The sequence below is a fragment of the Talpa occidentalis genome, unplaced genomic scaffold (genome assembly GCF_014898055.3).
Source record: "Talpa occidentalis isolate TD23 unplaced genomic scaffold, MPIMG_talOcc4v2.1 talOcc4.8, whole genome shotgun sequence".
Lineage (NCBI taxonomy): Eukaryota > Metazoa > Chordata > Mammalia > Eulipotyphla > Talpidae > Talpa > Talpa occidentalis.
Window position 1 is genome coordinate 4,513,912 of NW_023605194.1, and position 16,463 is coordinate 4,530,374.

The following is a 16,463-nucleotide window of genomic DNA, read 5'->3' on the forward strand; positions in this document are numbered from 1 at the left end:
ATCTCTCTATCCCGTGGCATATACGTACAGTGGAATATTATTCAGCCTGAAAAAGGAGGGAAGTCTGACACCTGGTACACCATGGGCAAACCGTGAGGGCATCATGCTGAGCGCAGTAAGCCAGCCTCAAAGGGCAAACGCTAAAAGGCCCTTCTGTGAGGTGCCTAGAGTTGTCCAGTTCATAGGGAGAAAGCAGTGGAAGGTGGAAGGTGGCTGTTGGCACGGGGGGGAGGGGGCGATGTGGAGGGTTAGGGTCAAATGGGTTTGGCTTTCCAGTCTGGGATGATGGACAGAGGTGGTGACACAGCAGTGTGTGTACTCAGTGCCACTGAATTGCATGCTCAAAAATGCTTAAGATGATAAATTCTATGCTATGTATATTTTACTAAAATAAACAAAAAAAAAGCAAAAAAAAACAAACAAAAAACACCCGCCACAAAATGTCTCCCCCCCCACCCAGGGCTGATTGTGGGGACCAGGCAGGGCTTCATCTGCGGGGTGGTTCCGTGGGGTTCCAGGTGTGCAGACAATGGGGCCAGGCCTCTTTGGGTCCACAGCATCTCGGGTGCTTTCTGAATTTATATTGACGTTTCACAAGTTCCTCTGACATTATCTGTGCTGAGGGCCTGGAAGCGCAGACACCCCACATGGGTCAGGAGCCAGATCACGGGGCTGGAGAGTGGCCCTGCCTGCGCTGCCCATCTGTACGCACCTGTGCTCCCCGTCTGTCCTGCGCTCTTACTTTCCCACACTTGGTGCCTTTCAGCATTTACTCATTACCTGCTGGCACTCATGAAAAATCTGCCCATCATTTGCTGGTCAGATTTATTTTAATTCAGGAAAGGCCAACATTAATAAGTAAACTGGGGCAAGAGACGTGATTGTGGCTTCTGTGCTCACATTAAACCCCTTGTCACTGACCCTGAAAGGGCCTCTGACGGTCTCCCTCTCTGATGGGCTCCCCCTCTGACAAACCCCCTCTAGTGATCTCCGCCCTCACCCCGAGCCTTTTTGTTTCACTGTCAAGACGATGTGTTAACACCCAACTATGTTTTCAAATATTACCTGTGAGTCCACTGTCCTTAGGCAAATGTCATTTTTTGCACATTTGAAATCACATTCCATGTTAAAAAGTCCCAGCATTCCTCATGCTGTGACCCCACTTCACGACGGGCAGTTTTCATAGCCTATGATTGACTCGGCCCCTAGTTTCCTACTTTCTCATATCATATTTCAGCAGCATTTCATGCTTTGTCATCCCCTTGAATTATTTCCTCCAAGCAGGTTTCCAGAGCCGGCGTGCGCCCCGGCAGCATCTGACTGCATTTGTGCAGCTCGTGCGTCGCCTGCCCGGTGCTCTCACCAGTGACTCCCCAGCATTGTTTCACTGTTTAGTGTCTGAGAGGGAAGCATTTTGGAAAATAATCGAGACTTGAAAGAAAGGCCAATTTCGGGTGATCCACAGGGAGGGCCCTGGGGTCTGGTTATGCACCTGCTGCCCCCTCCCCGCCGTCCCCCCCCCACCACTGCACCCCGGGAGCTGGCTCAGCGCTAGCTGGAAAGAGCAGGAGGGGAGTCACGCTCGCCCTCCACCTCACCCAGAAACACAAGAGGGTTCTGGGTGAACAAGCAATTGCTATAGAACGTTCTTTCTTTGGCTGAGCCGAGCACGCGGGGCAGCTGAGAAGAAAGACAAGGGATAGAGTTCCTTTGTAAAGAGTTGGGTGTTTTTTTTCAGGGCATTAATGTATTCCGAGTGCATTTATCCTTCCGGGGCCCTGCAAAGGCATCGGAGGAGGGTCATGTTGTCTTACCTGCTGGCTTAGCGCTGCCTGCTCTGGCCTGAAGGGGTGAGGACCAAGGAGTCCTTTCCCCAGAGGCCTGAGTCAGGCTGGCGGCAGCGGCATCTGGCCGGTGCGGCCCCAGACACGTCCACAGGCGCCGTCAGCAGTGCTAACTCGGGGCGGCAGCCCCCGCTTCCCCCGTGGCCTCGGTCCTGGTGCAGCCACCCGTGTTCCCATGGCCAATATTCCTCTTTATCGGTGTCCACGTTTCTCCCCCGAGTCTGTGAGCCCTGGATGCGGGGTCGATGGCACCAGATCTGTGTCCCAGGGGCCCTCCCCAGTACTGGGCATCTGCAGAGCTGGATCACTGGTTTCTTTTTTTTTTCTTTCTTTTTTGTTTTTTCCTTTCTTTTTTGGTTTTTTTTTCTTTCTTTTTTTTTTTTAAATTTTTTCTTTTTTTAAACAATATTTGCTTCCCCCCACCCCCTCAGGTGGAGTCCCCACAGAGTTTCCTTCCCCAAGGCACCTGGGCACCATCACCTCAGTCCCCTGTGCTCCTCCCTCCCTCCCTCTGATCCCTCTCCCTCCTCCTCCCCTGCAGGATGTCTCTGATTTGTAATTATCTGTTTTTGCTTTGTTGTGTTTTGTGCTGTTATTACTTTTTTTTACACTGATGTCTTATTGGGTTCCCCTATATTCCTGCTATAAGTGAAACCATCCGATATTTTTCTTTTTCCTTCTGGCTTATTTCACTGAGCATCATTCCTTCTAGCTCCATCCATGTTGCCACGAATGACATGAGTTTATCTTTCTTGATTGCTGAATAACATTCCATTGTGTAATGCAAATGGCCAACAGGTATATGAAAAAATGTTCAACATCCCTTATAATCAGGGAAATGCAAATCAAAACCACACTGAGATACCACCTTACACCAGTGAGAATGGCACAAATCAAAAAACCCAGCAACAACAAATGTTGGCGAGGATGTGGTGAAAAAGGAATGCTCCTGCACTGTTGGTGGGAGTGCAGACTGGTCCAGCCACTGTGGAAAGCTGTCTGGAGGTTCCTCAGTCTACTAAAAATGGAGCTACCATACGACCTGGCGATTCCACTCCTAGGGATCTACCCAAAGGACACAAAAACAGTGATTGAAAAGAACACCTGTACCCCTATGTTTATTGCAGCACTATTTACAATAGGGAAAACCTGGAAGCAACCCAAATGCCCAAAAATAGATGACTGGATCACTGGTTCTTTAGTGAATGGAGATTGTTAGGAAGTAACACATTGACAAAGGTTTGTTCACAGCAAATGGTAATGAGTTCATTAATCCCTGAGCATGAATAGCTGAGAACTGGCTTAAACTGTCAAGGGGAGGCAGGTGAAAGAGGAGGAAGGGACAGGATTGCTAGATGGATGCCTGTGAAACCGTGGCTTCAGAATCACTGGCAGTGAGATTTCCCTCCCCTGGACCTCAGTTTGCATTCCTTTCCAGGGGGTGTCCACTTTCTATCATAAAGTTGTGGGGAAGTGAAATGAGGTGATGCTATGGTGTTTTAAAATTAGCACATACTCCTGACATTCTCGCGGTGTGTTTGTGAACTCCCTCACCTGCTGGCTGCTGGACAACTTTCCCAAGCACGAGGGGTACAGAGGTGAGCCACAGTAGCCTGCCCTCTGGGAAGGCCCAGTCCTGTCGGGGAGCCCACTGTGTGGCAGGTGTTCTAGAATCAGCAAGTACACGCGGACAGGAGAGCTGGTCTCAGGCCCAGGATGCAAACCAGAAGGAGGTTGTCCCAGACTCTGAGGCTCAGCCGTGATCTGTGCCCAGTTCATATCTAACTTGCTGAAAAAAGGGACATGATTCTAATTTTAATAATTTTTCAAATAATTCATGCTATTTGTAAGTGTAAAATATAATTGTTTTAATGATACTGAATTATTTATACTTTTTACCAATATCAATTATCCTTCCCAGTGCATTGCAATTTAGTATACTAATAAAAGCCAATCCTTTATTTCCCTAATTTCAGAAAGTATATTAGATATATGAGTATTACGGTTATAACCAACATGATGATTGAAAAGTTAATTATTCCGCTTGAGGTGAATAGCTGCTTCTAATGACTTGGGTGAAATACCGACAATTTAAATAACCAAATGTTTTAAATTTTAATTGTTTAATAAACAGAACGATTTTCATTATCTCTTGAGAGTCTGTAAATGGGTCCTTAAAATGAAGTTGCAATTTGATGGATGAGTTTGCAAGGCAAGGAATCTGGAAGGTTCAACTAGTTGGCTGAACTTTTAAAAATTACTCAGGCTAATTAGCTAATTCGAGCAGGTTGAACGGGGCATCTGCCGCAAGCGCAGTCTCTGCCTGAACACAGGCCCGAGGACGCTGGTGTCCTATCTGCCTGTGAGAACCTTAGCAGAGGGCCTGGGCGTGGGCTTCCCTTCCGAGAATTCTGATGAAAGAAAGGAGAGGGTGAGGCACCCACCCAGAAGCAAGACAGGGGCGGGAATGGCCCACCCCACCCCGCTTTCGTGTTAATGGTAGGGGAGTCTGTGGAGAGAAAACAGTTGGGGTGGCCATGCAGGGAGGTCCCTGCGGTGAAGAGGGAAGGAGGAGGGTCTCCTGCCCCCTGAGATGGTAAAGGGGTGGGAGTGAATGTCGAGGTGGATTCAGATCTTTGGTGAAGTGGGGCGCCTGCCAGCAGTGAGTGTGGCAGGTCTGAGGGTCGGAAGCTGGCAGCAGGAGCTTCTCTGGCCGGCTGCCCAGGGCCTGCTCCTACAATACAGTGGCCCCTTGGGCCACGCCGGGGCTCCCTCCACTAGGGGGCGGTAGAGTTCAGGGCAGGGCAGCTGGAGGAGGTGGAGGGACCAGGGTGTGCAGACCTGGCAGCAAAGCGTGCTAGGTAAATGGGGGTGCAGTTGAGACCCTGCACTGCTGGGGAAGACCCCAAAGCCCTGGGAGAAGAGGGCAGGCCACGGTGCCCTGGGGAGGTGCTTCAGAGGTCGTGGGCGCCTGGCGGGAGGACAGCGCTGTGTGAGGGCCTCCCTGGGGCCAGGGAGGTGATGACTGCAGTGGGGGGAGGAGGATGAGCAGAGGCTGAGTGGGGCCGACCTCTGGGGATCTTGGGGGTGCAGGGCTGACTGCTCAGCACCCCTGCTGGGAGAACCTCTGAGACCAAGCTCAGGAGAGGCGAGGAGGGGCTTGCTGAAGGGGGAGGCTGGGGTCTATGAGGGACAGAAGAAGGACGATGGATGTCCTCTGGGGGACGTTCATCCAAGACGGGGAGCAGGTGGAGCCTCCCCAGCGCCTTCCTCCCAGCTGCGGGCTCCTCAGCTTCCAGTGAGAATCGGGGCCTGCCTCTTCTCTCGCTCTTTAAGTTAGTCTGACTTTATGCTCCCAGGACTGATTTTGGCTCCTGCAGACCAGCGCTGGGCCCCACACATGGCGGTCTTGGGGTGTGGAGGGAAGGGCACTGGGCTGGGCCAGGAATCTGGGAGGACGCCCTGTGGGCCCTGGAAGCAGAGCTCAAGGTGGGGCTGCTGAGGGTGCCCTGTCATGCTGAGGCTGTGGGTGCCCTGTCATGCCGAGGCTGTGGGTGCCCTGTCATGCTGAGACTCCCTGCTTGCTGCAGAAGGATGTGTTTGGCACCTGCATGGGGCTGGGGAGACAGAAGCTTCCAAATTCCGTTCTAAGCTCTTTGGGAACTATTAGTTTTGCCAAATTTGGCCTGAAATGAAGTGTTTTAATGGAACCATCTCCAAGTTCAAGTCGAAGGCCAGGCAGGCAATCATTTCTTCTTTCTGTGTTTTGCTTCAACTATGCAGGGAGAGTTATTTGAAACTAAATCAAGTTCTCTTTCATGGCTCCGTGGCTCATACTTTCAGACCCGGCTTTCTGGGTGCCGATGATGAGAGGGCGCGTCCTCAGGAGGTGACGTCTCTGAAATGGAAACCTCCTAGCACCTCTTCCCCGGGGATGAAGCTTCCACCCTGATTTATTCAGGGTCCAGTCTACCCCAGGACACCTGCCAGCACACCGTGAAGTTTCTCTCATCTGTTTTCTGCGGAGAAGACCTTCTGTTCTGCTTAACTCCCGAGCTGTTCCCCCACCTTGGCCCTAGGGCCTCCCTGCCGCCTGCCTTCATGAGTCTCCTGGCTCATTGCACTTGTACCACAGGAATCTCCTCTTTGTTCCACAGACACAGCAAGCACGCACCTGCCCCAGGGCCTTTGCACTTGCTATCCCCCACTGGGAGGCTCAACCCTCCCTGCATTGAGAGGCCTTCTGAAACCTCCTCTGACGGCTATCCTCAGTATTGCTCCGTGACCTGATTGGCTTGTTTTCCTACCTGTGTGTCTGTACTTGCACTGGGGAGGCTCCCGGGGAGCAAACGGAGCCTGGCTTTTGTTCCCTCGGAGCCCCCAGTGTTAGATCAGTGAGGGACCCTGATGCCCGACTCCTCTCGGAGCACTGCACCACCACCCCGCCCCCGCCAGCCCAGAGTCTGCTAGGGCGGGGGTCTTTATTGCACGGACCATTGAGAGGAGCCAGGCCCCAACCTGAGGGGCAGGCTGGGGACCCAGCTCCCCTTCTCAGGTGACCATTCCTCTCCTGGAGCAGACACAAGTGGATTCCGGTGAGACTGGGAGTCTGGAATCCACAGCTACCTAGTTCCATGGCCCTGGGTGTATTTCTGAGCCTTTCTGTGCCTCAGTTTCTTTACCTGCAAAATGGAGATAACAGAACCCTGCAGATGGGGCCACTGTGGGTATGGATGAGTAAGTGCGCACCGGGCACGTGGGGTGGTCCTCGGCAGGCGGCACCTGTAAGAGCCGCCCGGCCTCTGCTTCCTCAGGACTCCTCCCGTCTTTTGTGGAGGGGCCTGATGCAGTGCCGCCTCCATGCTTCTTTCCTCTCTCAGCCAGCCTCTGGGCAAGGCCTCCTGTCCCCCACCACCCCCCTTCCTCCGTGTGCTCTCACCCGTGTGCTCTCACACCCCGGGGGGCAGGAGGCAGCTGCAGCCAGCCCTGGAGGGCGGGTGGCCCAGGTGGCCTTGTCGTCCGCCTGAGCCTCGCTTTCCCGGCTGGTCTGAGGAGGTGAGGGCCTGCTCGCCCGCTCGCTGGGAGTGTTGGGGGGATCGGGCAGAAAGCCCTGGGATGTCCTAGACTCAGGCCTAAATGATGCGCTGGGACTGCTGTTCCTCGCAGGGTGGGCTCCTCTCACCCCCTCCATCTGTGCTTGGGCCTCCAGGGCCCCAGCACCCCGCGGGCACCCAGGAAGGACTTAGGGGCTGAATCACATGGTGACTGAGAAGTAGTTTGGCTCAAACACTCCTGTGATGCTTCTGCATTTTGTTGGCATCATTAGGCTAGCACAAGGTTTCTTGAAATCAAAGCACATTGGTTCTCTTTACTGGCTGCTGGCACTTGCTTATTACCTCGGTGTGTCCTCAGCAACTCTGCCAGGGGAGGCTTCTTTGTCCCCACTGAGTGGTGAGGACACTGAGGTTGGGGAGTTCAAGCCCCCTGTGCATCTCTCCCTGCCTCACCGTGACCTTGCAGGTCCTTCCTGCTCCCTCCACCCCCACCCCCCACCCTGTGGTTTCCCCCATGCATGCCCGAGGCCTGAAGCTCAGGGAGCCCTGCCAGTACCTCGGGTTTAGGGCTCCTGACCTCGAGAGCTGTGAGACAACATGTTTGTGTGGTTGAAAGCTCAACGGGGCAGTCATTTTACAGGAGCAGGAGAAAACTGGTAGTGCCCACGGAGACAGAAGTGCCCAGGGCCACAGAAGTCCCTGAGCCGGCTACCAGTCCCCCCCCCCAAGCCTCCTGTTCGCCTCCGGCCCATCCCGTGGGAGTCCCTGCCTCCAGGCCACCGCCCCGGAAGGGCCTGGCCACCTGTCCTGGGAGACTTCATTTTGGTCCTTTTCTACTGATTTTTGAAATGACTTTCAGATCTGGGGACCTTAAATAACTTACTTTTTGGTTAAATTTTTAGTTCCCTGAGAATTTTTAGTTCCCAACCAGGAGCTGCCTCACCCTTTACCCAGATTTATTGGACTTGGCCCCTAAAGTGGCACTTACCCCGCTTTCGCTGGTAGGCGTTTTTACTGGAAGCGATGGAAAATAGATAATATTTCTAAGTTTATGACATTTCCTGTACGGTCTGCATTCTCAAAAAGCCATGGAAACCAATCCAAAGCGAAAAACCCAGTAAATCAATGGTTGAATTTTCACACAGTGTCCAACCTTTGGCTGCGCTGAGAGGGAAGCAGCATCATTTCAGGCTGAAACTGTGGTTCCAGCAGAGAAAGGGGGAGGAGAGGGTGGAGGGAGGAGCTGGGTACAGGGAAATTGGGGGTGGGGCGCAAGGACTGTGCGGGTATGTTCTTCCGTGCTGTCCTGCCTGTGTGTATTGCAGGAAAAAAGACTGTTTTCCATATTGTTTCTAGAAGCCACATAAGGCAAGTTTAGGCCCTGGGAGCAGCAACCTTGCCTGGAGTTATAACTCAGCCATAGGCAGGATTGAACCTGCTAGCTCCGTCCAGGAGTGGGGGACAGGAAAAGGAAGCTGCCAGCTTCCTCACAGTTCCAACAGAAATTGGCCTAAATACTAGGAGGGGTTGATGAACTGTTCCCTGATTGAAAAGGGACTTAACTGTGTTCCCTGCTTGCTTGGGAAAGTGGACAACACCCAGTGGTGTTCACGACTGAATACCACTGTGGGGCTCTTCTCTGTCCTTTCGTTGACTGACTTTACTCATTGGCCCTGTCAGGTGGTATTTGCTGAAGCTGATGGTGGCCGCCTGCAAGGATGTGGGTAAGAACCTTTTTCTTGTGAGGCAGAGCGAGAGAGAGAGAGAGACGAATCAAATTGGTAAGAAACTCCAGTGTGGTCGATCCTCGATGGATGCCCCTGGGGCACCCCAAAATTAGTTCTTTGACTGTGGCTTGATGTACTAATATTCCCCTGGTTAATCTCCTTCCTTGTCACTTTGCTTTGGAGCTGTTTGATGTATACAATTTTTGAATGTTTATGCGGTTAGCATAATTAGTCTCTTAAGGTTTATGTCATACATAGAAAGGCCTTGCTCATTCTAATGACAAATGGTTGCCCCAATATTTTCTTCTAGTACTTTTATGGTTTCAGTTTTTATGTTGAAATCTTTGAATCATATGAAAAGTATTTTGGTACAGGGTATATGTAATAGAGCAAACTCTTTTTATCCATAAGTGGTGACCAGGATAGTCAAATGGTCCCAACATTGTTTATTACACGGTCCGCATTTTTTCCCCAGCTGTTTTGGTCTAAATGTACCCCCCAGATTTGTAAGTTAAATCCTGATGCTCGATATGATGGTTCTTGTGGGTTCTCAGGGAAGTGATTATGTTATGAGGGCAAAGTTCTTGTAATTAGAATCAGTGCCCATATAAAAGAGGCCCCTCAGAGCTCCCTCACCCCTTATGCCATGTGAGAACATGGTGAGAAATCTTTGACCCAGAAGAGAACCTTCAGACAATCATGTTGGCACTTGATATCCGACAGCCAGCCTCCAGGCTGGGAGAGGTAAATTCCTGATTTATTCAGATGCTCAGTATATAGTGTTGGGTCTTAGCAGTCTGGATGGACGGAGACACAACTGAAGTGTCCCCATCATGATAGTCTACAGTCCTGTCACCCAGGGGGTTCACTCCTGGAATCTGTTGATATCCCATTGCTCCGAGTCTCCGTGGCAGTGCCACGCTGTCCTAGTGTCGTCACGCCCTGTCTCGTAGACCCAGTTCACATCCTTGTGAATCATGTCTGGCTGGCCATTCTTGCCATATTCTTTCACACATGCACTTTTCAAGGAGGAACGGATTAGCCACGGAAAGAATCCCAGTTGCTGTGTTAGAGGGGATTGAGCAGGTAATTGAGGGAGAACCGGCCTCTCTAAGAGTGAAAGGACGTGAGGTGCCAGTTTTCTGTTGTTACATTTTCCAGCACGTTTGATTTAACAAAATTGTCTTTTAAAGCATCTTTCAATTTGTTTTGCTCATTAATTATTTGCTTGTTTTTATTTAAAATATCTGTGCATTTCTGCTTTTCTCTTTGTTGGCTAACCAAATTTTTTAAATAACAAGCATTCATTGAAATTATTACCAGTGTTGCCATTTTTCTTTTTTTGAAGTTACTCATTTCTATTGAAAAGGGGTTCTTTCTCCTTTTTTGGTTTATATCATTGTTCTTTAAATCTTGAGTTGAATGCTTCAGGCATTCTTTTTCTCTTAGTGATATAAGTTTGTAAGATTGTGAGATTTTCTCTGAGATTTCTTCTGCTTTAGCCCTATCCTGCTGGTTCTCTCTCTAAATCTTTCTCTCCAGCGCTCTCTCTCTGGATCTCTCTTTGGATCTCTCTTGTTCCCTCTCACCCCCACACCCCCAATTTCGGATGGTTGAACACCTACGAGGAGACCAGAAGCTTCTGGGCAGAGGAGTAGGAAGGGGAACTGCTCCTTTTCAGGGCTGACATGGGGCCACAACTGGACTTGGGACTGGGCTTGGTGACATGGAGGTGGCTCTGACTGGGCTTCGGGGAGACCCCTCACACTTTGTAGCTCACAGACATTCTATGTGCTATGTAGAAGGTTCTAATTGACTTCCAAACACTATACATCTGTAGTTTCAACTTTGCTTTTCTCTTTGATCAAGTATTCCTTAGGAGATGGAATTAAATTTCCTGGGCAAGAGGTTTTTGAATCAATGTTTTTTTTAACGTTTCTCTTTGTATCAGGGGACATGGTCTCTGTTTTCTAATTTCTTGACATTTTGAAAGTTTCTTTTGAGGCTTAAAGTAGGGACAGTTTTTTTTGAATATTCCATGAATGTTTAGAAAGAAAGACTGTTTTTTTTTTTTCCGGACCACGGCACTGGCTAGCTTATCACGGATGGTGTTTCATCCCTTCAGACCCCTCCAGGAAGGTACAAGGAGGTTCTCTCTCCTCCTGCTTCTCCTGTAACTCCCTGTGAATGCAGAGGCTGGTTTAATGCACAGATATTTATACCCATTTAATGCCTCAAGTGAGCGGTACCTTTTGGGATCATGCGGTGCATTCCTGGTCTTGTTTTCCCTGGATCTGACCATCAGATTTTACGATCACCCTCTTGGGCTTCTCTGCACCCGTTGGCTGCTCTCTGCGGGTCCACACCTGCGCCAGCTCTTCTGCGTCACTGAGTGCAGGCCCTGTGTTGGACCCAGAGCTGCATTTCCTTGGGGAACCACAACATTCTGTGATTGTGTCTGGCTCCTACATTTTATATAATGCCCCGATGCAACGCTTCTTCACACGCTCTCCATGAAGACCATATTATGAACGGTGATTAAATTGATGCCATCACTGTGTTTTGCTTGAAGTTTCTAAATAAATGCAATAAACTCCAAGTCAGAGCACAGGGTCCAAATGAGCACAGAGGAAGAGGGTGGGGAATGGGCGTGGGGCCCTGTGCTGGAAACTTCCATGGCCTGCTGCTCTCCGTGACTAGTGTGTCTTCTATGAGCTTTAGGAACTTGGTGGTGTGAACATTCACGAGCTGGGAGCCATCGCGTCTGAACCAGGGAGCTCCGCCTCCTGCTGGCATTCTGCCTCCCCTCTTATTCTCCATATTGGGAAGCTCATTCCTAATCCTGTGTCAAGCACAGTTTAGGCCAGAAGATGAATGTTTCTTTCCCTTTCCTAATCCTCTCCCCAGAAGCTTCTGTTCTTCTGGAATTTCTGGTAGGTGTCCAACCACCTCAGCAGAACTTTCCAAGCCATGCTCGGTGATTGTGACTTGGGAGGCTCCTCTGCATTGCCTGTTTCCTTCCCACTGGTCCTGACCGTGGTGTCCATTGAGAGCCCGTTCTTGCTGTCTGGTGTCACCGGGAGTGGCAGCTGTCACCTTTCATTTAAAATAATCATGGTGCAGTTACCTACTGTAAGCTGAGCTCCTGCAGCACTGCCAGCATGTGTGTGCCAAGTGTTTCTCCCTGTGCCCTGCAGTCAGGACTGTGGCCCCCACAGGCGCCAGTGCCAGCGCCTCCTGGGGACGTGGCGGTGGCCCCCAGCCCAGGTTGGCTGCAGGTTTCCAGGGGGCCATCGGCGCCAGGAATTGCCAGGCTCTCTGCTCTGGCTCCGGCGGGGCTTGAGAAAGCACAACTCTCGCTCGAGGATGGTGCTCACGTGGTACCTTTGAGGCCTCGTGTGTGGTGTCCTCCTTTGTGTCCTTTGAGGACGGGGGAAGCCATATTTTTTCTAATCAATTTAAAAAGTTGAAATCTTTGCGAAGCTTCATAGAAGTCCTTCTTTTCCTTCTTTTCAAATAACCTTCCGACCTTGAGTTTTTCTTTAAAGTCTGTGTCAAAGAATAACATCAGCTGGGCCAGAGGGCAGACGGTTGGCAACCCGTTCGGCACACAGAGCGGCAGTGGGAAGGGAAAGGCAAGACGCTTCCCAACTTTGCTCACATAAAATTCCACTGACTTCCTCTCCAGGGCACAGAGTTATATGGGAACTCTTAAAAGAAAAAGGAAAAGAAACTCTGCTTTTTAATCCTGCTTTGAATTTACAACTGAGGAAGAAATTGGCCTCACGTCTTGCATGCATTGTGAAAAACGACCTTGAACTGGGCAGAAAAATTGAGAAAGCACCAGAGGAGTGAAGCCGAAGTGACAAAGAGGAATACGGGGCTTATTTTATAATTACGTGTGTAAACAGCAGACAGCACTGCTTGCTATGAAAAATAGTAGCGCCTGACCCCTGTGTCCCTATTCCTGGTCTCTCAAGTAACGTCTATAAACCCGTTAGTAGCCTCTATATAATTCTCTTAATCCCTGTATTTCTCAGCAAGATGCTTTCAGTACACTTTTTTGATTTTTGTACATTAATTATTATTGATTGAATTTTTACTGTGACTGGTGAAAATTTAAGTTTCTTCTAATCCATTTCAAGCACACGTGCACGCACACACACACACGCTCTCTGTCTGCCTGTCTCTTGCTCTGTGTCTTTCTCTTCCTGTTCTCTCCAAAGAGTTGCATCACCAACTCTAGTTACGTCACTATCTAATCTGCGTCACGACGACTGGCCGTCGCTGGGTCACGTGGTGTACTATAATTATGTCCCCCTTTCCTGTATGACCTTTTGTTTTTATGGGAGCTAATAATGGCTTTCTTTTAATTGTTTCCTTGGTTTTCTAGATATTTCTTACTAATTCATTCCAAAGCTTTCTGAGGGACCTGGAAATCTCCAAATACATCCACGATATCAGCAGTTCACACTTTCAAGTTCTTCCTGGAGCATCGTCACCCTGGAGTATCGTCACCCCGGAGCTGTGGGGCCTCTGCTGGCATCTGAACTTCTGCAGTCCCGGAGCTCCCGTCCTATTACCATTCCCGCGGGGATTCTTTTCAGCTCTCTCCTCAGGGATCTTTTGTGTTTCTTACATCCCATGTCTCTGTTTTCCCTTTGATTTATCTGGAAATGGAACTTGGGAAGTAAAATTTTGAATTTTTTGTGACCTCACTCTATTAGTTTTTATTAGTGTCATTGAAATATAATTTCCCTGCTGGACAGGTCGCCCATTTAACATTCTCACAACAATCAATTTTAGAAGATTTAGAATGTTTTTATCATCCCCAAGAGAAACCCATCCTCGCCATCCCTCAAAGATAAGGAACCTTCCCCTCACCTCTCTGCCTTCAGCCTTCCGGTACAGAGACCTGAGGTTGTCCACACCTATACATTTTCTAATTAGTTCTCCTCAATAAGGTTTTGGGACTTTTTCTCTATCCCTTGTGCTAAAAGCTCCCCCGTGTAATGCCTTGTTGTAACCGGAACTTGCTGTGACCTTAAAATAATGGAAACTGATTTTTTGGTTCCCGGAGATTCTACTCTTTGATGATAATTGTTGTTATGCTCACCTCAATTTTCTCCCTTCAATTTTTTTAAATTATTATTATTTGTATGTTGAATCTCTTGTATTAAGCTTTCCTTTTTGCCTCCAAATGAAATGCTAACTTGTCCTCCTTTGAAAAGCTAGATCATTGCCAAGATTGAAATTATTGTGTGACTTTTCCTGTCCCCACCTGTGTGCTTCCTCCTGGACGTGGAACCATTCTCCTTATTGGGGGTTTGTTAATACCTTGCCTTTAAAAAGATATCTCTCTCTCTCTCTCTCTCTCTCTCTCACACACACACACACACACACACACAATCTCCTTTTATTGACTATATAAAGTCATTTTTGCTGTACTTAGCTTTTGCAATTTGTCTTTCTCCACTCAACATGGTGCTTCAGAGGGTCATCATTCTTGTCCATGTCTACTGGAGTATGGGAAGAGCATGACAGGATTGGGTACAAAAGGATAATGACAAATTCTTTTCCAGGGAGACTCTGTCAGTGTTCTCTCTCTCTCACTTTCTCTCTCTCCAGTGATGTTTTAGAATTCTTGTTGTTCAACATATTCACCAACGTTTGGAAAATGTTGTCTTTGGTTGCGTCTTCATCTGTAAAATGGAGAGTATATAATGCCTACCACGTAGCATTGCAGTGATAATTAAATCAATTTATGTATATATGTATGCATAGATTCCTACTTCTCTCTATATATCTTATAATCGTACTTAGCATAGAATAAACAGTATATAAATATTAGTGTTAGCAGCTGTGATACAGCAAATGTGTCATTGATATATTATAGGAAAATAATCCTGTTAGTGATCTATGTATACTCCAGTGATAACAAAAGACACTACAGGAAGGAATATAAAATCTTAAGTGGAATTAAACTGTGAAAGAAATACACATCAACAGTCTATCAGATTGGAAGATTAGGACAGGCTTATCTAATAAGGTTTGAGGTCTGAAGGAGCCAGAGGCAGACAGGAGATGGGACATGAGGAGGAGTCTAACAGCCATAACTGCATGTGCAAAGGCCCTGAGGCAAGACAGTTTAATCAGTTTCAGGAATGGACAGAAAATGAACATGATGAGTGTTTGGTCTTAATTCTAAAATAAGAGTGGTATTTTAAGCAGGGGTGACATAATATTATTTCATTAGAAAACTAAGCCTCTGACTGTGCAGAAGGTTTGAGGAGGTAGTTTAGATTCAAGGAGACCAATGGGAAGCAACTGCAATGGTCCTGGCCAGAGAGGATGGGCAGGGCCGTGGCATGAGGATGGAGAGAGCGGGGTAGTTCTAGAAAGGTGGGGAGGTAACGTGATGGCCATGGATTCAGTCTAGGGGAGGAAGGGGCCTGGCGGACCAAGGACTCTTCCCTTCTGGGGGTGGCAGTAGCGTTTCTGAGGCTGGGACTCTGAGGCCCTGTTGCGGTGTGAGCAGGTGAGGGGGTTGGTCGGATGGGGGCAGGTTAGATCGGAGATATCGCCGTGCCGTGGAGGGACAGGCCAGATCACAGAAGGGTGTGATGGGGGCTTCGGCCACGTGAGTGACCAGTCACCCTTCAGGCAGTAGTACTGGGTTTGTCCATATTTTTTGGTAAGTGTGAGAAATTGTTCCCTTCCTTTTCTCTCTCCTTTTCTCTCTCCTTTTCTTTGGAGAACTTACGTGAATTTTTCTCACTGCCTGTGACTGAGGGGCTCTTGAGTTCATTGCCTCCATCTCTGCGGGTTGCACGCAGGTCACCATGGGACATTATCAGCAGAAAAACAGAAGCCAAAGGAACTGCCTTAAGGAGTTGGAAGTTAATTGCCTGTGGCAAACAGGTTGCTATTTTGGGTGAGGAAAATTATCTAGTGCAAAGGACCCGAGTTACTGCTGAGGCCCTTTCTCAAGGCCTGCTGGTGCTCCTCAACCTCCGGTCGTGGGCTCAGGCCTGTGGGGGGGGCGGGGGGGGCGGGGGGGGGGGGAGATGTGCCCTGGGGCAGATCCGGCTTCTGCAGGTAGTCTGACAAAGCTGCTGGGGAGAAGGGAGAAGAGGAGACGGTCAAGGTGAGGCTTGTTTTCAAGCGTGTGCGATTTTTGCGACAAGTCAACCAGCGTGAATGAGGCCGGCTGCTCTTTTAAAGAAACGTTCCTGGCCAGTATCGCTTCAGGCAGGACACTCGGCCCCTTCCTGGCGTGAGCCTGAATCCAAAGATTCACCCTGGGAAGAGAAGGGTTCCAAGTGCTGCAGCCGACAGAATGTTCTCAAGGATTATAAACTGGTGCCTACTTCTAGTATTTTAAACATTAAAAAGAAAGATGCTCAGGTGGGTTTCTCTGTCTAGTTTCACAATAATTCCAAAAATCCGAGGCAGAGGGGAAAATGTGTTTTCCACATGAAGGTGGGTTTTTTTTGCCAAGCCGGTGGGGTGGACCTCCACTCCGGGAAGTCGAATAATGGCTGTTTTCCCCTCTGTAATTCTGTGCAATAGGACGTGATGACAGGGGCTGGCCCTGGGCCCGGCTCCCTCTGGGCTGTTGCTGGAGGTGGCGGGGACTGTCTCCACGGCTGCGACAGCCAAGGAGAAACCCGCCGTCTCTTAGAAACTCAAGCTGTTATTTTTGCGGTGGAATCTAATTTGTTTTGTTCCCAAATCAGTATTCCAAGTGAAATTTCTAGACCAATTTGCAACTTTTTACTGAGATTATTTTGCCATGTGGGACTCCATTAAGTTATTACCTTGTATGAAATGAATGC

General features: G+C 49.1%; 1 protein-coding gene across 1 annotated transcript in view; it reads left to right on the forward strand.

Moving 5' to 3' along the window:
* The window catches only part of CPXM2 (carboxypeptidase X, M14 family member 2), a 77,817-nt gene that overhangs the window by 30,933 nt on the left and 30,421 nt on the right, over nucleotides 1–16,463 (forward strand). The gene's annotated exons all lie outside the window — the stretch shown is intronic.